This window comes from Phalacrocorax carbo, chromosome 1 (genome assembly GCF_963921805.1).
Source record: "Phalacrocorax carbo chromosome 1, bPhaCar2.1, whole genome shotgun sequence".
NCBI lineage: Eukaryota > Metazoa > Chordata > Aves > Suliformes > Phalacrocoracidae > Phalacrocorax > Phalacrocorax carbo.
Window position 1 is genome coordinate 202,281,811 of NC_087513.1, and position 24,384 is coordinate 202,306,194.

Here is a 24,384-nt window from a genome sequence, read left to right on the forward strand (position 1 = left end):
ACCAAAATAAAAAGAGCCCTGAGTTTCCATTGGTGGTGCTCAATGTCTTTCAATAGAGACAGACTTTGCAGGATCACTTAGAAAGAAAGATCTGACAAAATATAAGAATTTGGGAATTTGTTGAGATTAGGTTCTCCATGGCGTTGATGTGATAGCACCTGAGAAGTGCTGAAGCTGCCAGGGCCACCTGGGTCCCTGTCTCACCACCACCTTTCAGGCCTCGCAAAATTTTCAGGTATTTTCTTAGCTAAGTGGGGCAGACCCCTCAAGCCCTGCCAGCAACTGGCTCTGCGACTGGCAATCACACTGGTAATCATCCAGCCCATCTCAGGTGTAGCCTCCATATATACAGAAATTTCAAGCTCCCCTGCAGCCTTCCAAGTGAACCAGGAATCCTAGTCATGCTTTCAACAATAACTGCAGCCAAAGTGAAATCAATTGGATTCTGGAGTCTGTAATTTTCTGTTTAGAGTTTTGAGCAAACAAGATGAATGTACATGGGAATATGAACAAACTAATAAAAATAATTTACATCTGAAAACATCTTTTCAGCAGAAAAAGTTCAGAGCACAGGTAAAATATCTTGGTGAGATCTTCATGAAAATAAACAGCATAAGTCACCTGTAAGACTGCTGGGCTTGCAAGAAAATATTAACTGACTTTTCTAGCAGAGCACAGTTTTCTGATACTAATAAGTTCCTTGCAATCTGTTGGCGTAGAAGGATGTTTCACTTTACAAATTTAAGTACCTACATGCTTATTTCTTCCAACACAGTGAGAACAATTCTATACTGCACATCAAAGGCTTATTTGCATGCGCTGCCTCATTATTTTACACCTGCTGAGCCCTCCAACATTTTGCTTACTGTATCAAAGAAAGATTCAGTCCTTGAAAAGGCTTTTACTAAGTCTGTAAAAAGAACTATCCTCAGGCACGCATCTTTTTGAAATAAAGGGTACCACACGATCTGCCTTGGATAAAGGCAGATGAAGGTCTTAGTTAAATTCTCCAAGCGTTGATAGCAAGAAACTTTAAAAAAAAACTTTTGTTTAAAACAGTACATGACATAGATTAAATAATTAAATACATGTTCTGTCTGTCTTCCTCATTGGTAAATGATTCTAAATCTCAAAACAATGTTTTGGTCAAAAAGAAGTATAAATATAGGATTTCACTGGCAATTAACCTTCAAAAGATGTATCTGCGTCAGTTGATCTTGTAAGACAGGGTGAATCAGAAAAGCTAAAACATCTCTTCTATAACAGACCATTATTTAAGTAATTCCTCCCAAGTCATACAGTGTAATGGGTTCAGTCTGGTAATGGCTCCTTCTGGATCAACACTCAGAGCTAAATAATGCAACTGATTGATTTATACGTGGTTATTGAGCAGGCTTGGGTGGTGCTGAAGCAGATACTTTGCTGGCTGGGCAAGAGGAAGGCTGCAGATAACAATGTGGGAAGCATCTGACCAAATAAAATTTGGAACCTGCCAAGGGATCCCTGGCTTTGACTTAGGACTTTATGTACTTTGGCTTGGGGCTGCATAGGTCAATAAGCACAAAGTTGGACTGTTCTCTGAAAGTGCGGGTGGGTGGCAGCAAGGGCTAGACATGGCAGAGACACCCAGAGAGGACTGAGGTTGTAGCTCACAGGTGTCAGCAGCTGGGCTGGAGGCAGGGCTGCCAGGCTCCCACAGGAGGAGAAGGTGGTGAAGAGGTGAGCAGTGGAGTACCTGCCCTGGAAAACACTCACACAGCAGACATACTCACATGGATAATATTATATTTCCAGGAGCAATGTCCTCAGGAATGTGATTCTTGAAGAAAAGTAATTTAGTTGTGTTCCCTTTCTTGTTCCTTTAATTTTTTCTTACTTTCTATATATTTCCTCTAGTCTCCTCCCTGGAGAAAAAAGTTCGGTTTCCTCACAAAGGCTTTTTAAAACACAAACAGCATCTCTATATAAAATAGCGGCCACAGAAGTATTTCTCCAATACTTTAACCCCTTGGAGCAAAGGGGAGCAGTGTTTATGCCCTACACAAAGCTTTTTCTAGATTGATGCTTTCAATATATTTGAGCCTTAACTGAAATGCAGCAAAGCTTATTGCATCTTTTAAGGTAAAAGCCAATATTGAATTACAAAAGAAAGAAAAAGTACCCACTCAAAAATTATGGCTCCCAATATGTTTAGAAGATTGTGCTTTTATTAACAAAAGTTCAAATTTAGCAGTGGTATTTGGCAGTTTACATGTTTTCTTGTATGACGAAATTCCTTCACTGTTCTATTTTTTCCTTAATATAGGTCAATTTTGAAAGAATGATGTCAACACCAGACCCAGATTCTGATTACCTATGAGATAATTAAGCATGAGTAGAATGTAAACATTTTAAGAGGAAAAAAAAATCATATAATTATATTCCAAAGCTAAGAGAAAGGAAACCAGAAAAAAGAATCCACAGCTTCTCAGTTTAATCTAACACTAAGCAGTAGGTAGGACTACAGATTGTCTGCATTATCTTTCAACCTGTATGATTTGTGATTCTATAATTACAGAAGAAAACCAGGGCTTGAATACTGTCACAGAGTAATCTACAGGCTAAGATGATGGATGCATTGGCCAGGGGCTGCCCTAAGTGGTAGCACATGGAGGGTATGCGTTCCCATACAGGTGGGAGGAATCTGGTGGCTCACCATTTGCACACTTTGCTGCTCCACTGCTTTTCTTAGTAGTTTCTATTTTTAGCAACACTTTGCCACGTTCTTGCTACATTTGGTGACCAACAGCCCAAGCTGCCAGCTCTTTTGAAACCTCTACTCATTGACCATTAGGAACAAGTCAGCTATGAAGTATGTTTTCACGCCAGCACATCTCTCTCTCATACCACGTGCATGCTTGGCTAACCTGCACAGCACGTGGGACATCCCCATCCACTAGCGAGAAGTCTCTATTTATGGCTGTGCAAGATGAATTCTTGCTTCTGATGACTCCTGGGCAGCCTCTCTTTACTGTGTTGTGGCAAACATCATTAGATTATCCTTGGGCTGAAGTGCAACCTTCCACGTGCTAGGTCCATGCATACTCTATTCATTTTCTCAGTTTTACATTGTGCAGGTCAGGCTTAAAGCTCATCCATGCAACTTTTAGGAAGATCTGTGAAAGGCTTCACCACAGGTTGCTTGGTGCAGATCTGATGCCCTGGACTGTGCTAAAGCTTGACCTTCTCCAGGCAGGTGTCCGGGAGCTCTCCTAACCCTGCCCTGGGGCACAGGAAAGCAGTGTGGATAGTCCAGGCTTAAGAAAAGGTTCAGAGCTACATCAAAATGACAATGTAAGGATGGATAGGATTCCAGATGGCTCCTCGTACTCTGCCTGTGATTTGCTTCCAGGGTGGTCCCTGCTTTTGGGGCCAAGTGGCATGGGGTGGTTTGTGTCAGCACTGCCATCAAAGGCAGACTGCACCATCCTGCAGTGAATCTGAGAGATGCTCAACACCGTGTCGCATGCCTGTGACGTTGTGGAAAGCACGTTGCCACATGTTTTACCTAATCAGGGCAGTTCCCCACAGACGGTTGTTTTTACATGACAAGCAGCACAGTTTGGGGCTATGCTTGAACCTTTCAGTATTGGGCCACTTGCCTGTGTCCCGAGGTGGCCATAGGAGTCCCAGCCACCATGACTGCTCCCCAGCAATAACTGAGGGCACATTTCATCCCTTTTGATACCCTGTGGGTCATGGACAGTTTGTTGAATCACAGAATCACAGAATCACAGAATCACAGAATGGTAGGGGTTGGAAGGGACCTCTGGAGATCATCTTGTCCAACCCACCTGCTTGGGCAGGGACCCTAGAGCAGGGGGCACAGGGACACCTCCAGATGGGTTTTGAATGTCTCCAGGGAAGCATTTAAAATGCTTTTGGAGTTCATATTGAGTTATGAAACAATGAGAGGAATGACTCTGTGCAACCTGCCATATTTGTTACCCCTATAACATAACACATGAGTGAAATGCCAGCAGAGCATAAAGGCGTGTGGAAAGGGAAGGCTTTCTGGAACAGTCTTCAAGAACCACTCTGAGCCAGGGCACCGGGATGTGGCCCAGTCCCATCCATATTACCAGGTGGAACAGGCTCTGGATCCATCCAACTACCAAACCACACACAGTTTTTACATACCTATTTCTTTCATTCAGAAAGAAATTTTTTGGGTAATGCAGCATGTAGGCCATGGCCAATCAGGAGAACAAGGTCCTGAAGTGAACTGAGGAGCAGTCCAAACCAACAGTGTAAACACAGGCAATGGTTGCAACACCAATACAAATTTTGCATTGAATGAAATCACAAATTTTGAAATTCTGGAATGTCTTTCTGAAGATGAACTGTGGCAGGGCTGCTGATGATTTACATATGACTGCTTCAAGCATGGTCTGAAGGCTTCCTAGTTTCTGTCTTGCTGCTCGGACCAGCTCTCACATGAAGTATCTTGGACTCTTACCACAGCCTGTGGCTAAGTAGACATAAATCATGTATTATAAAACAGTAAATATGATTCCACCAAAATTCTAGCAGAGCATGGATAGTAATAGATCCTCTCCTCCTCCCCTTTCCTCAACTGAAGCTTTAACCTAAGGCTAAATAAATCTGCAGAATTACTTCTGGAGGAATTTAATTTCCCTGTTCACTAGTTTTACTTGTATTAATTAAAAGCAAATTCTCAGTCACATCTTATTTGGCTGGGAGGAAATACCTTCGTATACAAACCTTTGTGAATAAAATATCCTTTCTGCTTTTATTACGTTCCTCCTCCAAAAACTCCAGTTAAATTATCTAGCTATGCACATTTAATGAGTCCATCCCATTAGTATATAGGCATCAGTCAAAAACCTAAAATCCAGAATAAATTCTGTTTATTTTACCTCATCCTGATTTAGTGAGATTCATGTATGTTCCAAGGAAATCTGATCATCCCTTCCTTAAATTTGACTGTATGGGAATACTTTTTAAAGTGAATCCTTTGTTCCTTGCCTTAAAGACACCTTTGAATTCCATTTTGATTTTTGATTGCAGATTGACAATGTCATGGGACACCTGGGATCTTCCTCCTGGTCAGTCTCAGAAGGAGTCCTAACAAGGGAAGAGAGGGTCTTACAGGGAATTCAAACCTGGATTTATCATTGCGAAAAATCATAGCTTTACATATTCATTTCTGGCTGTCCCTTTCTTGAGGAATTCTATTTCATGAAACAGAACTGGCCATTTTAATGAATCTTCTCTGAAAACAAACACTGGAATACCCCAGACAGGGTCAGTCAGATTATTCTTTTTTACTGAAAAATAGCTTTTTCTAAAATTAGCTGTAGGAGGATACATTTGTGTAATCACAAACTGAATCTCTCCTACACAAACGAACACAGTACCTGAGTAGCATAAAGCTAAAAGATCTACACAGTTCATTGTGGTTTTGCTAAACAGCCACCAAATTTGCAAGTGTTACAGAAGCACTTAGTGGCAAGTGTGGAAGTTACTTTTCATTGCAGGACTTGCTTAACACAAACCATAAGCACAGGCAGCCTTTCGGATGCAGTCTGGAAGCCTATCAGAATGTATACACCCCAGAGATGTGTACTGGGCTTCTTATCATTAATACGGTCACAGTGCTTTCTGTATTTTTTTAGCTCATCTTTCTACAACAATATGTTTTCACACAACTGGGCCCATGGCATGGACAGATTCATAACCCTGGCTAGGTCCCTACTGTTGTACCTCTCTCCCAAGTTGGCAAAAATCAGTACGTTTCATAATCTGTGTCCTTGTACTCCTATTTGCCTCTTTCTGTAACAGCTAAGTTTCCCCGATGGGTAGCATATCTTAACAACTTTTATTTGAAATCTTTCTGGTCATGTAACCTCTGGTAGGAAGTGTCATGGGTTTAGTCCTCTTTGCTCCCTACAGGTGTCCTTGGGCATTCAGAGGTATTTTAAATTCAGCCCACAGCTGTGTGTTCAAGATGTCAATGCCCTGAGCAGAAGGGATGCCATCCCATACTGTGGTCGCTCTCAGATTCTGTGAAATTGCATATCCTGTCAAACAACTATTACCATAAACTCTACATGGCTGGTGAACTTTTATTATGGTAGCATGTTCAACTTGTAGAAAGGCTGCCTTTGTATTTAAATGGCTGGGGTGCCTGTTAAAGACATCTGTCTTACTGTGAATGCCTTTTTTTTTCCTCCAGGACAACACTGACAGAGTCTTTGAATATTTATTACCCAATAAGTGAGTTATTATCATAAAATATTGGGGAAACTATTGATTGAAGAAAACTAAATCTTTCTTAACATAAAATCCAGAGTTCAGTACAGCAAAAATAATTTAATAATTATGAACTGACAGAAGAGATCATGTACAATATATCAATTCTCCAGTAGATACTGATCACAAAGGTTATTAGATTGAAATTCTCTTGTGTGTATAATACACCAGGACTGCAATAGTCTCTGAGACAAGTACAGCTGAATAATCCAAGCTGACATCTGTCTTGGTGCACTATCACATCTTGTTCCTTAAATTCCTAGATGCTGGTCTAAGATGTTTATTCACATCCGTGAGCACTGAATGAACAATTCCCTCCCAAGACAGGTGTCCATTAGCAAAATAGCATGCCTCATTTGGCCTTAAGCACGGGTGACAGCTAATAAAAGCATATGAACATGTGTTATGCATATATATGCCATAAGGCATAATCCTCTTAGCTCCATGCAGAAATATTTCCTATTGCCCTGACTATTGTGAGTGCTGGGAAGTATTTCATCATGGACAATTATGTCCATAACATCTGTGTCCAGGCTGGAAACAAGAAAATATTGCAGACTACTATTGACAAACAGCCATTTAGAGGTTATTCGGTTCCTGCCATCTATTGACAGTACGAGCCATATAAGACAATTCACTGACACGTGTTTTCCTGCCAGCTGTTGCAGTAACTGCTGCTGGTCCCTGGCACTGAGCTGTGACCGACAAGTGGCACAGACAAAGGCTGATGTCCCTTCCCGGTGCAATGCTATAGTCCAGGAAGCAGAAATTGTTTTCTTGGCTACTTTCTGAGGCAAATCACAAATGGAGCATCTAACCAGTAGATCACTAAGTAGGTTTCAGCATTTGTGTCTAATTTCTTTCCCAATGCCATAAAAAGAGTTGTGCAAGCACCTTCTAATATGCTTCCTGATAGCAAAGATACTTTTTGTTTTAAATCTTTTATGTGACGCTATCTTTCACCAAGTAGTAGATCATAAAAAGTTAAATCACTTAAGAGGACAAGACATGGAAGTGTTACAAAGCTTGCTGAGACCTTCTAGAAATGTAACTCTGCAGCAGACTTTTCACTTAGGCAATTGCTTTCTGTCTCCTGAAGAAGAGCTCTTCTACCTCTGAAAGGCTCCGGTAGTGGACATCGTATTTCAGAGTTGCAGCTGAAATCAACTAACTGTGATGAATGGGTCAAAGCTGATATCCCCATTGTATCTGAAAGCAAGCTGTCTCAAAGCAGCAGCTGCAGAGCTCCTGCTAGATGAGTTTTCCATTACAAAACAAGGAACTCTGGTTATCTAAAGCAATGCAGTATTTTGTTCCCAGCTGGCCAAATTAAGCAGCTTACAGGAGTTTCTATCTTAGATAGTTTGACAACAAAGCATTACTATTACTACAGGACACAAGCTCAGTAAGAAAAGCATAAGAAAACATCCATCATATCATGATGTTTCTTACTGCATCTGACAGCCCAGGTTAACAGCCTGTTATATTTTCTAACAATCACCTTCAAGCTCTTGCCAAACGTGTCCTCAAAATTATGAAAACATCTCCTTAACCAGTCACGAACACCCTGCGGCATCGATTTCCCACAAGTTCTCCATAAAGGAATGACTACAGAAGATAAATATATTGGCCATGTCTATGTAGTATTTATTATGATCAATATTCTTTCACAACTTCATCATGCTCCTTATCTGTATGCAATGCTATTGCATGTTACACTTTGATTGTATGCGCAGATCATCATTGCCTTCTGGGTTTGTGTGCAGCGCTTAGCAAAATGGTAAATTAACTCACAAAGTTTTGTCAGATGAGGATTCAGTAGCAGGGTGCTGCAGCTTATATGGCTGTCGGAGGCACAAAAAGGCAGCAGATGACCAGCTCCCCCAGTAGTGCTTGACAAGCATGTAAAGGTCAATGTTTCACAGCGTAGTGCTCTTGAGCATATTGTAGACCTTATTCCTTGTGCTGTCTCAGCTGCAGTCTTTTCCTCAGCATCTTAGTGTGTATCTTATTTCTCTCATTCTTCATTGCCATTTTGGTATCCTGATCCTTGGCTTAGCTTCCAGCCATCTTTCTACCCTGATGTGCAGATCACTGCCTATTTGATGCCCTAATCTCAGCCTGCAACCTTGGATAATAACAGAAAACAGGGAACTGAGAAGTTATTTGCATTCATTTAGTAGAAGTGGAAGGGGAAATCTTAGAGGAGATTCACAAGTGAGTATTCACAGAAAGACCAAGACTAGCCATTAGCTTGTGAGCAGAGGCCACTCTGGTCATGGTGACAACAAGGAGATCACTGAAGAAGAGGAAGCACCAAGAAGTGCTCTCAGGAAGCTCCTCTGTCTGCAGCCAAAGCATGCAGAGAAAGGTGAGTGGTGGTGCCTGGAGCAGACCACATGTGGCACTGGTCTCCCAGGTCCTTACCAGCATGGAAAGCAAAGCCAAGCAGGGGGACCCAGCCATGCTGAGAGCCTAGTGAATGAGAACTGCAGAGTGGACTCCCTCTTTCCAAGAGATCATACAGATATATGCATATATTTCCCTGAAACTGGGGCACATACCAGGCCAGAAGTGTGTTTGTTTAGAGCACAGAAAACATAATTACCAGCACTGCAATTTGGAAGGCTTTCAAAACGGTTCTCCTAGCTGTAGGCAGATGCCACAAGCCACAGAGTTTAATAAAACAGTCCCGACCCAAGGTTTACAGCACTAAACTGCACACTTGAGGCCAGATTAGTAAAAGCAGATAGGAAAAATTTAAAGCTGCATGGACTAATTGGGTGCCCTGCTGGTGGACACTTCCCGTAATCAGGGGAGTTTTGAATTACATATATTTATCTCTTCCCCCTCCTTGGGCTACTTTTTCATTATACACAGTAATGAGACACCTGGCCTGGTGATTGCTGGGCTGAAAATCCTTATGAGGATTTTCACCTGCAATGTGCAACCTTTTCTATTGGTAAAGTATAGATACTCTACCCTGACCACTCTGGGACTTGACAGAGGACTGGCTTTCTGGAAATCACCATGACTGGAGTTGTTATCATTCGGGAGGCATCTCTGCCTTGGCTGAGAAAGGTAACTGGAGGTGTCTTTCTAGCCAGGGCATAAAGGTAGAGTGGGAAAAGGAAGGAATGAAGTGGAAATAACTTCAGACATGTCACAGTCTGGATAGAGGTGCAATGGCAGTGAGTGATGGGGTTCACAAGACTTCAGCTACCACCCTTGATCAGAGGTGAGAATCCAGCCTGGTGCCCTACAGCCATTTGGGTGGCCTGCCACAGCAGGTGGTAGCCACAGCACTGAGCCAAACCCCTACAGAAATCCATGTGCAAACAACAGAGCTCTTCCTCCAAGAACTTTGAGGGCACAGAAGCCTTGAGGTGGAGGTTTTTGGTTTCTTAGTGATGCCCAGACCTTTCTGTTCATAGCCCCTGTGAAGGGACTCTGTGATGGACACATGCAAAACTGAGTGGCCATTTCTGACACCTTAAAGGGCATTTCTCTCTTCCTGTGGCACAACTTCCATCCCACCACACATCTGATGGTTTCGTGTGGCTGGAAGTACCAGACAAGTCCATTTACGCCACTGTCCAGTTCCTTCTACTTTTATATACATGTTCATTTCACCTGGTGGACACAAGATCCTGCCACCTGCCCTGGGATGTGTGTCAAAGCTGGAACAGGGCAGATCTGTATCAGCTCTCACCCCCAAACACCACTGTGATTGCTGGGGTAAGGCTCTGGAGAGGAGCTGGCTCTGGTCACAAAGGCTAAACAAAGCTCAACACTAGCTGATTTATTGGAGACAGGCACTGAATAATCATGTTCCTACCTGTATAAACGGGAATCAAATGTGAGTTATTCAGTCAGTGGAAATAAATGGATTTTTCCAGCTGATGTGGCTGACGTGTACTGTGTATATCACATTTATATATCTTCCTTCTACCAACCAGCTCCCCTTTCAATAATCAAGCTCTATAGCTATAACAATTCTACTGACTGGAAAGAAATGTGTGTTCACAACATGCACCAAGAGATAAATCCTGATACAGCACCGGGAACACATTCCGTGCATTACATGTGCCAAAGGAGTAGGATTTATTTGGGTCATTTATGCTCCACTGGAGTGGAAAAAGAAAAAAAAATGCCTTTCTATAATGAATTGGATTCTCTGAGTCCTGCAGAGAATAATTCCTATGCATTGGCTAACAGGGATTGTCATCCATCAAGGCAGCAAGGGGTGGCTTTGTAGGACAGGTCTGTTCTGGACTCACAGCTGTGTGTATATGTTACCTGCTTCAGGCCCCAACCAGTACCTACCCAGATGCCTGCTCCCTGTGCTGCTCATCCCTCCATCAGACCCTCATACAGCCATGGCCAGGACTCTTTTCATGCTTCACAAGAGCACCTCCTGCAGCCTGTCATGCCCTGTCCCACATAAAAGCCCTCTTTCAACTCTCTGCCCTTTTTGGACAGGCCATTCTGAGACATTCAAATTTTGCACAAGTTATTGTTCATCCTGCAAAAACGCCCAGAGCCTGCAGAGAGACCATTGTCCCATTCAGCTGTGCAGCCATGGAGCCACAAACTCTTGTGATCTAAATAGAGCAACAAGGAGAGAAAAGGGCAGAGGAAGGGGAGCACAGCAGGCCAGAGCTACAGCTGAGACCAGAGCTGGCTTCAAAGCCATCATCATCCCTTCGTACAAAGGAAGAGAGACTAAATTATAAACTTCTGGGAGTTGCTGCCTCCTCCTATGTCTAGCCCTAAGGCCGTGAGCTCTCAGAACAGAAAACACCCCTTCCTCGGTGTTAAGAACCAGCTAGCACATTGTGGCTAGTGCTGCAACTACAGGGTAACCTGATATACATCTGCAGGCACCTGGTTAGTATTTCGCAGCTGCTTTAAATAAACAGCCTGTCTATCTATACCCCTACACACCAGAGTGCTTTGTTTCTTCATCACACTTAAAATTTATTGGCACTGGGGAGAGGAACTTGAGGGAGAAGAACAGAGGAGGAAAAAAAGGCCTTAGTTGTTTATTTGTGCTTTGTCATCAAACAGAATACACCTGTCAGGATGTCACGGGCCACCTGTCCCCACACCCAGAGAAGTTCACCATGTCTCTGGTGGTGTCGTGGTTCAGCCTCAGCTGGCAACTAAACACCACGCAGCCGCTCGCTCACTCCCTCCCCCCATGGGATGGGGAAGAGAATCAGACGAGCAAAAGAACTTGCGGGTTGAGATAAGCACAGTTTAATAATTACAATATAATAATAATAATAATGACAATAATGCTAATATAATAAAATGGAAAAGGAAGGGAAAGAAAAAAGGAAAAATACCCCACAGAAACACGAACGATACAACCGCTCACCACCCTCCAACCAACACTGCCCGTCCCCGAGCCACGATTGCTCCCTCCCTCCCCCGGCCAGCCCCTCCCAGTAACATACTGGGCATGACATTACATGATATGGAATATCCCTTTGGTCAGTTTGTATCACTCTTTTAGCTGTGCCCCCTCCCATCCCGGCTTCTTGTGCACCTGGCAGAGCATGGGAAGCTGGAAAAGTCCTTGACTAGTACAAGCACTACCCAGCAACAGCCCAAAACATCTGTGTGTTATCTGAACATTTTTTTCCATGCTAAGTTCAAAGCACAGCACTATACTAGCTAGAGTGAAGAAAATTAACTCTATCCCAGCTAAAACCATGACAATGGGAATAGCATCCGTGGTGCTTTTAACCCTTGCTAACTTCCACTTTCCCCACTGTGCTGGTTTGGGCTGGAATAGAGATAATTTTCTTCACTGTAGCGCCTGTAGTAGTCAGGGACCTTCCCAGCTTCCCGTGATCTGCCTCGTGGGCAAGAGGCTGGGGAGGGGCGGGGCCACAGCCAAGGCAGCTGACCCCGACTGGCTGATGGGATGTTCATTCCAGACCATGTGATGCCATGAACTGTACATTAACCGGGGCAGTTGGTGCATGGGGGGGTGGTTGTGGCTTGGGGACTGGTGGTGTTGGGTTGGTGGGTGGCTGTGTCATGTGCAGTTTGTTTGGGGTTTTTCATTCCCCCTTTCCCCTGCCTTGGGTTTTGTGCCTCTCTCATTGTTTTCCTTTTCATTGCATTATTATTGTTGTTGTTGTTATTATTATTGTTTTATTTTAATTATTAAACTGTTCTTATCTCAGCCTACGAGCTTTACCCTTTTGATTCTCTCCCCCATCCCACCAGTGGGGGAGTGAGTGAGCAGCTGTGTGGGGCTGAGTTGCCAGCTAAACCACAACACCCAAGAGACACTGAATGAGGCCAAAACAGCAACAAATTATCACGGAATGCAGAAATGCAGGTGGGGAGTTGTGTTCATGAAAGATTCAAACAGCTCTGCAGTGTTTGAAAGTGAAAATTAGATATATCTTTCTGGATTACTATCAATGTAGTAATGTATGTACAGATTCAAAAGAATGTGATCTTTTGTTTTTCATTGTGAAGGTACTTTAGATAGGAAACACCTCACTAGATGTTTCCAGTTTTTGAGTAAAAACCTGCAGGCTTCCAGGTCCATGCATTTCAAAAAACTTCAAGCTACACAGGAAGTTATGGGTTGTTTATTTGCCATTCCAGCTATCTACCCTACATCTGTATCAAAACAGGGAGGAATAAACAAGAACTATTACTGTGATTAAAACAGTCCACTCCTGGGAAGGGGCAGTGCCTTTGGAAGAGCAAGAGAAATGGTTGCACAGCTCCTGAGGGTCTGATGACACTAAGGTTCCTGGTCTTTCTAGGTTGCAGCACTTTATACACATGTACTTAGCACTGAGTTCCCATATTGTTGTAACATAAGAATTTCTGGGGAGTGATGGTTGGATACATCACACCCCACTAGGCACCGAGAATTTTAAAACCCTTCAGCTGATGAGCCAGCCCAGACCTAGTCTGGCTTGTTCTCCCATCATCCCATCACCCGCAGTGGTCTGGCCAAGAGAAATGAACAGGAGATACATGGGTATGAAGTGAATGGGATGGGGAACTGTAAAATTTTCCTTTTTTTCTGTCATTTTCTCTAAAGAACGGAAGTGAGAAACCTATCTGAAAATTATACTTTGAGAAGACGTAGCACAAAATCCAGGCCACAGGACAGAGAAGGATAATAGATGGCAGAGGATCAGCAGAGGAAGGATGAAATATATGGTAGCACAGGACTTGGGGTGACCTTCTGGGTCACTGACTCTAGCTGGAAAAAGTCCCTGGGGAATACAACATGTAATCCCAATCCTTACATGATCACACTCCATTCTGAAATGCTGAAGGATGGTCCCACTGGAGATAAAAGATGTCCCAGAGACCCCTTGCTCTTGCAGTCAGAAACCCACCAATTTTTCTGTCTGATCTTACTCACAGCCATGCAGGTTGCTGTTCGTTCATACAGACATTCCCTGCTCTTGTTTATCCTTCTCTCCTACTGCCCCTAAGAAATATCAGTCCTAAGACTTTTTTCTGAAAAAAATCTTACTGTGGTATGCTCTGTTACTGTAAGTTTCATTTTATGCTCTTTCATCCTTACCTCCATGTGTTGTCTTTCCCTATTCAAAAGTGAGTTTGTTGGGGTTTTTTGGGTGTGTTTTTTTGTTTGTTTGTTTGGGTTTTTTTGTTTGTTTTTTATTTAGCATGCCACTGATGTGTAATTTAGGGGGTATGGATGCTTAGGTCACACTTTCCCTTTTTCTTAAATGGAAGTGCTGTGGGTTTTTACTTTCTGGGAAGATACTTGAAAGCAAAATATTGTAGGAGGGAGAGAGATGAATACGATGCAATACACAGCTTTGGGGTGGGAAATGCAGTTGTGAGTGTCTTTCACATGGAGACATACAATGAACTGCAGTTCAGTTTCAAATATATATATGTTTACATATATATGCACTCCATAACCTACAGTTTTAGTGACATGATTAGATACTGTTTAGAAACACAAGGGATTTGAAAAGTTGTCTTTTCTTTCTAAAGAGGGTTGGAACATAGAATCTTATCACAGAATCTGCAAAAACACACAAAAGGCAAACTGATTCACATTTTGTGGTTGTGTGTTTATCACTAAGACAGTAAACATATTACCCAAAATAATAAAAGGTAAAAATAATTAAAGCAGATATTCTGAATATTTGTGAATTGAATGTCCTGATACTTCTGCCTTGCTGAAATCAATAAGAAAGGCGGACCATGGACCTGGAGCCTGAGTACAGCAATGGCTTCAGTACAGTTGTCAGAATTCAGTTGCGCTGCTGGAGCAGATGGCCCAAAATAAACAAAAAGAGTTGTCAGCATCTTCAGATAGATAGAGTAAGCAGTCACTGATGTTTTTTTCACAACCCCCCTCCAAACCATGTTAAAACTTATAAATATGTCACTGGTGAGGTAACCGCTCTGTTCTTTATTCAATACCAGGCACAATGGCTTTTATAGCAATCCAGATCTCTTTTCCACGCATTATGATGAATACAAAGAACATGCACAGGTTGGGAGATCTCTGAAGTTTTCCATGGATAACTTGTGTCCAGGACTATATCCCATCATGCAGTTCAAGGTCTGCTCTTAGCATGGGTGTCTCCACAGGCTGGGGTAAATAAGCAGCATCAATGTCATTAAGCAGAGCCCAAAAAGGAGTGATAAGGCTACCATTACACATGTTTTGAGATTCTCCCAGCAGAAAAACAGGGCTTTCTCAGGTGAATTTGATAATAGGATCAAGAGTCAAACACTGTAGTTTCTCTTCTGCCATATCCTCTATGCATATATTACATAGACAAATTACCCCAGAAACTGGAGAATAACACTGTTAATCAGGGTAATATATTAAATATTCTTGATGCTTCTGGGGTAGGGGTGGTGGCGGTGGTGGTGGAAGGGAGTAAAATGTGATTGTCCTGAGCAGAATATATTTCCATAATGATGAAATCTCAAAATCAGTCTCCTCTTCATTTCAGCAAAGGAAAAATTAGCATACCTCCAGATATTTTGGGTCAGTGGGGATACCATTATAACCTTCTGAATCTGCAAAAGCCATTTCAAGCTGTATTGTTTTATGATGACTCTGTCACTGCAATGTGACAAACTGGCACAGTTTTTAGTTCAGACCAGTAGATGGGGATTAATCAAGCTGTTATTCTTGCTGTTGTATGCCACCAGTGGAGGCTTTTAACTAACCAGCTGAGAGACTTATGAGTGTGGAAATTGGTTTTTTGCATATTCATTAAGAAGGAGAATTGTTCTCCCTTAGCAGAGCAATCTGCGTGAGAGCTGAGGACCAAAACTTCCAGTGGAGTCAGGCAAAGAGCCTGGTTATAACTGAGCCATATCTCTGGTAGTGGGAATGAGCGTTTGAGTCCCCTGGGAATCTGGACTAGTCTGTAAATAAGAGACTTTTTCCCCGCAGAGTTCAAAAGGACAGCAGGAAGCGCTACATTTTCTCCTGAAGCCATATAAAACTTACATAAAAATAGAACGATCTACTGTGTGCTCCCCTCAGCTGTGACATGAGAGACCATTACCTCTGCATATGGTGAGAATAAATTTGAAATTTCCCCTATCATCTTCATCAATCTCCAGGTTAGAACACTGACATTAAGGAATAAACTTTAAGCTACTGCTTCTGGAAATTTGTGATTGGGTTTGGGGGCAGAAGAAGGGGAGTCTGGTTCTCTAAAGGAGACAGCCTTGTAGACACAAAGTCTGGACATCTGAACCGATCGCCTGAAATAGTTACCTTCAGAGTCGGCCAAGGAACAGTCATCACGAAAGCACAGGTCAAACCATCATGAAGTACATGTCTGTCAAGTCAGATGAGCTGTGCCCCAAATCAGTTTGTGTCTCTCCACCACCCCTAACTCCCAAATGCTGCCTTCTAGCAGTGGTGTGGGGGCCCACTTTGTAGAGATATAAAATTCAGTGAGAAAAATGCCGCTTTATACTTAAGTCCAAAAATGAGCCTTGAGTTCCTCAGAAGAATGGACTTCTTGTGGTCTTTTTGTAGCTTCCTCCAATATAGTGCAAAACCATGTGCTGTACATGCATGTAGGACACAATGTTCCTGGGGTGAAGTGTGGACAGAAATAGATGCCCCGGACCAAGCACTGCACACTATGTAGAAAATCGTTGAATTCAGAGATAATTGATGATGAAGACAAGTTTAGTGCATTTGGTAGGTTTATATTTTTATAAGTCATGGCTCAGACTGGGCCTTGAGAGTCTATTCTTCAATGTCAAATCCCCTAAGAGTATAATTTCCAGAAATGTTTAATGACTATTTAATAACAGCTGCATAAAATATCTCTGATCATATTTTAATGTTCCAAATGACAGAATTTTTCAGCACAGAAGCATTTTATGGTTATAAAAAATATATCACTCCTTTTCAGAGAGCTGCCCTTAAAGCAAACTCTGGCCATGCAATGTGACCCTCTCCTCCTGGCTGAAAGGGCAGCCCAGGTACGAGCTACACAAAGGAGAGGGAGGGAGGGAGGAAGGGAAGGAGATGCCTTTTCTGTTCATAGGAGCTCACCATGGCCAAACCTCTAACTGGCTTTTTAGAAAGGCTTTAAAAGTCTTATCACTTAAGCAGTTGCAAGTGGGCAGGTGAAGACAAGAAATGGATGATTAAATTCTTTGCTTGGGGGCACCAGCTGATCACCTCTGGGGTACAAGTCAAGAATTCACTTCCCCAATGGCTGCCTGAAGAGCAGATGCTGATACGTGTTACTGGAATGCTTGGTCTTTTCTTGAAACAGAAGTTGCTGCCCAAAGGTAGGATACAAGCTTTGCAGGAGGTTTCCACACCCTGACTGTATTTAACCTGTCTCTTGTAAGCAGCCAAGGCAAAGCAGGCACATCATGTGCCACCAACACCTCCTCTTTGGTTTATCTGAGCCTGCCAGAGGCTCCCCTTTGTCTCTGCCAGGGTGGCTGCTCTCCTCCCAGCTCAGTCTGGGTGCCTTTTGTTTTGCTTTTGGTTGGGGAGCCACATCCCACGAGCACCTACACCTGGGAGTTAACTTGCTTTGCAAGATGTGCGCTAAGTTCACAGGAACAAAGCTGCTTGCTTGTGGAGATGTAATAATACAGTTATGTCTTCAGGACAAAACCTGCATAATTTAGAAGGTCTCATTTTTCTTTAGCCAGATATCAGCTGGAGCCAGTTGATTGCAGCTCCCAGATCGCGGGCTTGGAAAGGCTTATGTATGACTACTGGTCATGTACCTCATTTTGTGTAGTGCCTGTTGGGGTCCACACTTTCTCATAGGGATGTCTGTAATAATCCTAAATAGTCTCTGGTCCTAAATAGGACTACGTGCAGGTTGAGCATGCTAGGATGTTTGCAGCATTCAGGTAGATGAAGGAAATTCATTAAAGCAATTCCATTGTGAGTGAAATGTGTATCTGTGTGTCTGTATGTGTGTATAAAATAAAACATAAAGGAAGCAAAAATTTACATGAGTTTTCAGACCATTAAAAGCCTGTTCCTGGTAATCAGATTATCAGACCAGTTAATTCAAATTCTCAGCTTCTGTAATTTACTGCTAGTTTTAACAGGTGCCACTGTTCTCATGATCAAGTTCCGGTGAGCTGGGGTAGCAAAATATGTTCTTAAAACACTTTGCATTCCTAAAGGGACTGAAGTAATCCTAGACCTAGTTACATTTCCATTTTTAACTGAATTAGTGAGCCTGTTAATACGTGCAGCAATTATACTTTTTCTTACAAGTAGAGATCATTCCAGAATAAATCTTTTTAAAATATATCTATCCTCATCACTACCAGGAAACCATTTTCTCTACATTAATTACTCATGCATTTAAATTCCATTTTGAATGGGCTTCACCAGCCTGAGACCCTTGAAGCACAGCTACCCCCGAGGAAAAAGCACGCCTAAAAACCATTCAGTCTATTGCAGAGTATTGACAGGGAAGAAAATTCTGTTGAGGGTCTTGAGGGTTTCTGCCTGTTCTTGCAATAAGTTTTATAGGATATTTATATCTATTTGGAATTGACGTTTTCTAAGGCTGTCTATAAAAGAATATTCTGTGGCAACCTGGAGGTTTCAGTTTATCTGTTCTGGCTGCTTTCTCAAAGGGAAATGCATCTCTCTATAATTCTAGCATTTACAGTAAATCTGAGTTTATGTACAAAAGTATTGCTAAGTTCATCGATTAGGTTTCGGTCATTTTATTTTTACCAAAGGAAAATGCAGAATTGCCTGTATCTAAAGTATTTCTTTGTGCACTGTTTTTTTAGTACAAGTCGTATATCAATTCCAGAGAATTTACTTGTACGTTCTTTTAAGTGAGGTGAGTGATTGATGTGACTGATGCAACTCATGTAATCCAGATTTCTTCCTTGCTGTGTTGCAGGAGCCAACAGGGCATATAATCCTCTCCTTTCTGCATGTGGAGATGCTTGGTCAGTCAGCTGCACAGGAAAGCTATTGTTTTATAGATTCTTATAGTACCTTGATCTATCATCCTTTTCTAATAGTTGTCTGACAGCTTACACTTAATGAGCCTTAGAAGGCAATACCTAAAAGAGTATGGCTGCTGTCTCATCCTTTGAACAGCATCCCGACCACTATGAACAAGTGTTATAGATTAACCCTGGTAGGTAGCTAAACTCCAACCAGCCACTCTCTCGTTCCTCCCTAGTGGGATGGGGGAGAGAATTGGAAGGGTGAAAGTGAGAAAACTCATGGGTCGAGATAAAGACACTTTAATGGGTAAAGCAAAAGCCATCAAAGAATTCACTCACTCCTTCCCATCGGCAGGCAGGTGTTCAGCCATCTCCAGGAAAGCAGGGCTCCATCATGTGTGATGGCGACTTGGGAAGACAAAACACCGTGACTCCAAACATCCCCACTTCCTCCTTCTTCCCTCAGCTTTTATTGCTGAGCATGATGTCATACAGTATGGGATATCCCTTTGGTCAGTTTGAGCCAGTTGTCCCAGCTGTGTCCCCTCCCAGCTTCTTGTGCACCCCCAGCCCACTCACTGGGGCAGTGTGAGAAGCAGAGAAGTCCTTAACACTTTGCAAGCACTGCTCAGCAATAACTAAAACATCCATGTGTTATCAACACTGTTTGCATCATAAATCCAAAACATAGCACCTCACGAGCTACTATGAAGAAAATTGACTCTATCCCAGTCCAACCCAGTACAAGAAAATCCAAACAGAGCGGCAAAGAAGGATCTTCACTGAATGGGTACAAGCTGGCTCTGCTTTTGTAACTGAAGAGAATAGCCTCTGTAAGCTAACCTGGCTATTGTAGCTGGCAATGAGAGTTAAGATTAGATAAGGTCAAGAGTATGAGCACACCACTTGCTTATTAAAGTCATCTTTTCTTCAACATGGTGTTTCAAATGCTGAAGAAAAATGTTTTTTTGTTTGGAAAACCAGTTAAGTACAATTATGTGGTCCCAAAAGTGAAACTGCGAAGCCCAGCAAGACCCCTAGAGCAACAAGGACTTGCAGCCTAGAGATGACAAAAAGGAAGAAGTCCTATAAGCCTCAGGAAGTCACAGTGGTATTTTGCTCTTGCTGTTTATTTAGAGAAAGCTGATATGTGCCTTTTTAGTGGCAGAGTTAAAAACTCAGAGGGTCTGTACAGGTAGGGAGAGAAAAGAATCTCTGAAGCAAGTTTGAGACAGGTCAGGATGCATGAACAAACATTTGAGTCATGATTAGTCAGAGACTAGAAAAGGAGGGAGATGAAACAGTTTTCAGCACTTTGATATATCTACCACCAGATACACAAACGTTATATTTCTTCTCCAATCAAAAAAGCATATCCAATGATTTTTTAAAAAATGTGTAAATTTGCTATCTTGGAACTCTTTGCAAATTCAGAGTGGAGAGATCATAGAATGGTTTGGCTTGGAAGGGACCTTAAAGATCACCTAGTCCAATCCCCCTGCCATGGGCAGGGACACCTGCCCATGTTGCTCAAGGGACCAGGTTGCTCAAAGCCCCATCCAAGCTGGCCTTGAACACTTCCAGGAAGGGGGCATCCATAACTTCTCTGGGCAATTAGCCCTCATCAACGAATATCTTCCTTATGTCTAATCTAAATCGACCCTCTTTCAGCTTAAAGCTGTTACCTCTTGACCTGTTAGGCCCTGGTAAAAACTCTCCATCTTTCTTATAAGCCCCCTTTATATATTGAAAGGTTGCAATAAGGTCTCCCCAGAGCCTTGTCTTCTCCAGGCTAAGCAACCCCAGAGGTGGTGGGTCTGCCCATGGTGCAGAGAAATGGGGGATGATGGTGTCTTTGCAGAAGGAGACATTAGAGAGTCTTGCCTAGGGAAGCAAAATGAATAGGCTGTGGGTTTTCACATACTGAGCAAGACAGGCATATTTGCTCCTGCCCAGAGCCTAGTCCTGAGATCCCTAGGTGGAGATGGTCCTTTCTTCCACCCCAGACCCTGGTCCTATGCTGAAAAGACCTCCTATGCAGATAGACTGAGGAATCCTCCTGGGCGCCATCACAAGTCAATTGAAGCACGTGATTGGGAAAAGCCAACATGGCTTCACTAAGGGCAGATCCTGCTTGACAAACCTGGTGGCCTTCCACAACAAAGTGACCTGCTTGGTTGAAATGGGGCGAGTGGTGGACATTGTCTACCTGGACTTCTCCAAGGCTTTTGATACAGTTCCCCATGGTGTCCTTCTGGAGAAATTGATGTGATATGGCCTAGACAAATGGTCTGTGCGGTGGGTGGGGAATTGGCTGACAGGCCGCACCCAAACGGTGGTGATAAATAGCTCCTTTTCCAAGTGGCAACCTGTCACTAGTGGGGTCCCCCAGGGATCGATATTGGGCCCAGTGTTATTCAACATCTTCATAAATGACCTGGACAACGGCATCAAGTGTAGCCTGACAAAGTTTGCTGATGACACCAAGTTGAGTGGGGAAGTAGACACTCCAGAAGGGAGAGCTGCTCTGCAGGGAGATCTGGATAGGCTGGAGGAGTGGGCCAGCAAGAACCTTATGAAGTTCAACAAGGAGAAGTGTAAGGTCATGCACCTGGGAAAACATAATCCGGGAGTGCAGCACAGGCTGGGATGCACCTGGCTGGAGAGCAGCTCTGTGGAAAGGGACCTGGGAGTGCTGGTGGACAGGAAGCTCAACATGAGCGAACAGTGTGCTGCTGTGGCCAAGAAGGCCAACAGGATGCTGGGTTGCATCAAAAAGGGCATCGCCAGCAGAGACAAAAAAGTCATCATCCCACTCAACTCATCGCTTGTCAGGCCACACCTGGAGCACTGTGTACAGTTCTGGTCCCTGCTCTACAAAAAGGGTGTGGACAGGCTGGAAGGGGTCCAGAGAAGGGCCACCAAGATGATCCAAGGACTGGGAAGCCTGCCATATGAGGATAGGCTGGGAGAACTGGGTTTGTTCAGCCTTGAGAAAAGGAGGCTCAGAGGGGATCTCATCACCACGTACCAGTACTTAAAGGGTAGCTACAAAGAAGATGGAGACTCCCTTTTTACATGGAGTCACATGGAGGGGACAAGGGGGAATGGACACAAGTTGCTCTTGTGGAGATTCTGATTGGACACCAGAGGGAAATTTTTCACAGTGAGGACAGTCACCATTGGAATAATCTCCCCAGGGAAGTGGTCATCTGGACAGGGTGCTGGGACATCTTGTTTAGACTGTGCTCTTCTTAGAAAGGTTGGACTAGATGATCCCTGAGGTCCCTTCCAACCTCTGCTTCTGTGATTCTGTATGATTGTCCCAGGCAACATGCACCTTAATGGCTGGTTACTAATCCAGATCAAAACATCTGCATCCATCCAGAATGTGCCAGCATCAGCTACATAGGCACATAAAATGTGGGAAGATGATTGCTCTCCTGCTGCTTCCTTGTGGCACTGAGAAGTGCACAGTGCTTCACTTCAGGATACCTTGTTTTGAACATTTATTTGGTCTGTTTGGATGAGAGACACATGGCTGTTTTGAAAGAAGGCTGAATGGTATTTATTTATTCATGTGGTCTCTGAGAGGATCAGTAGGTATCTCCTGCATCAAGCCACCGAGGACTTGTCCTGTCACATTGCCTAAATCAAAACACAGCTCCTGAACCTGCATGACTTCAATAACCTTAGTGGAGCCTTGTTGGTTTTGATGAAACAAGTGGACATGACATCAGATGCCAAGGATTTGCTTGTCATCTGCATTGTAGCTTCACTTTGGGATGCTTGCTGGGCTACAGAAATCTGTCATAGACTAATCTGCTTGGGGTGTCAAGGAAGCTGGAGCTGAAGCCTTGATGTATGAATCTTCTGTGCTGATAACTGTCTGCTGAGCTTTGATGAATGCATAAAGAGTTGGCAGATGAGTGGAGTTTTTTGATTAACTGTGCTAGTCTATGCACACTCAAGCTTCAGTGAGATTGTATATTGTCAGCCTGCTGTCTCCTGTGTGCTCAATTCTCATTTAAGCTTTTGTATTTAACTGGAAATTCTGATTTCTCTTTCACTATGGAGTTTAAAATGAAGTTCGAATCAGACATAATTTACAGCATTATAAAGACTGTAATATTTTCTGTCTCTGTAAGTAGCTTTGAGATGGAATTACCTTTAATGTTTATAAATTCTCGTATTCACATTTGCATTAATGCATTTTCCTTAACAAGATAAAAATATTTCTCCACCGAAAGCATCCATATAGAGTTGTGTTCATGAATATTTTTGTCCCAAATATCAAGTTCCACCATTTCTGAAAAAAATAAGTTAACTTCTGCTTTTTAAAGGGCAACTTGAATGTAATTGAATCATCCAGACATGGATGAAGACTTAACAAACACTAGGAAGATCAGAATTTAGATCATAATATGCAAAGGTGAATAGATACAACCTGAGCAAGGTGAACAAATATACAGCAAATTATGTATTCCCAAACCTGTAAGAGAAGAGGAACAGTGCATCCTGCTCTTCTTGTAATAATATTGTTTATTAAAGCAGTACCTAGACAGCCACCAAGATGGGGAACCTTTATCCTCATCATGGACAAACATAACAGGTTATATAATTTCTGTTCTGCTTTGCTTGTGTACTAAAAGCAAGGTGAGTCTGTAGGAACGAGGACAGACATATAACACAGAAATAGTCAACATTGCAAGGTGCAAATACGGCTCTAAGGTGCCTTGCTGGGTTTTATGTTTTAATTTTGTGGATTGCGGCTTTGTTTTCTTAAATATTGGACCTGTTCTTACAATCCTTAGTTTTCATCAAGTTTCCATTCAGTCACTGTGTCAGACTATCTGCTGGTGAAAACCAGCCTTGCTTAACTTACAGTGTTTTCCTGATTCATATTAGCTGGAGTACAGCTCAATACATTGTACAGAAACTTTTCAGAACCAACATCAGATCTCATGTTTGCAGTATAGCTGCGTTGACTATAGGAGTTAATCTGCTTTACAACCATGCAGGTGAGATGGTACCCTGTCTCTGACCCATGCTTGACCTCAGCTTGTCCCTATGATTACAGTAAAGCATTTGCCTGATGAGGAACTATATGGCCTCATCTGCTGTATTCTTATTTACAGTCTCCCTAGCTACTATCTCTTCTCTCCAATAAAATCACTATGGAGCATTAGCCCAGCAGTATGTGTTATTTAGTAATTATTGTCTATTACAATTATTCAGTAGTTGTAATATATTGTCTCACTGCTCTATCTTGAGACCTCTCTGTCTGTTGGTGTCAGGGGTATTCTATTTGTAAGAAAGCTATCTCTTTCAATTATTATTTGTGTGCAGGAATCCTCTGATCAATTATTTTAGTTCAGTTAAACAGAGCATAAAAATCTAACTTAATACAACATAAAACATCACAGTAGAGCAATTTTTTAAGGCAAGTCATCTTCACGGTGTAATACTCCTGGAGAGGAAGGGACAAGGGGGGAGTAGCATGCACTGGATTTTCCCTGCCATGTTTTGCATTTCTCTTGCTTCTTCAGAGAAGCCTCTCAGCCTCTTTTCTCTCCTTTTCATTATAATGGGCAACGGTAACAC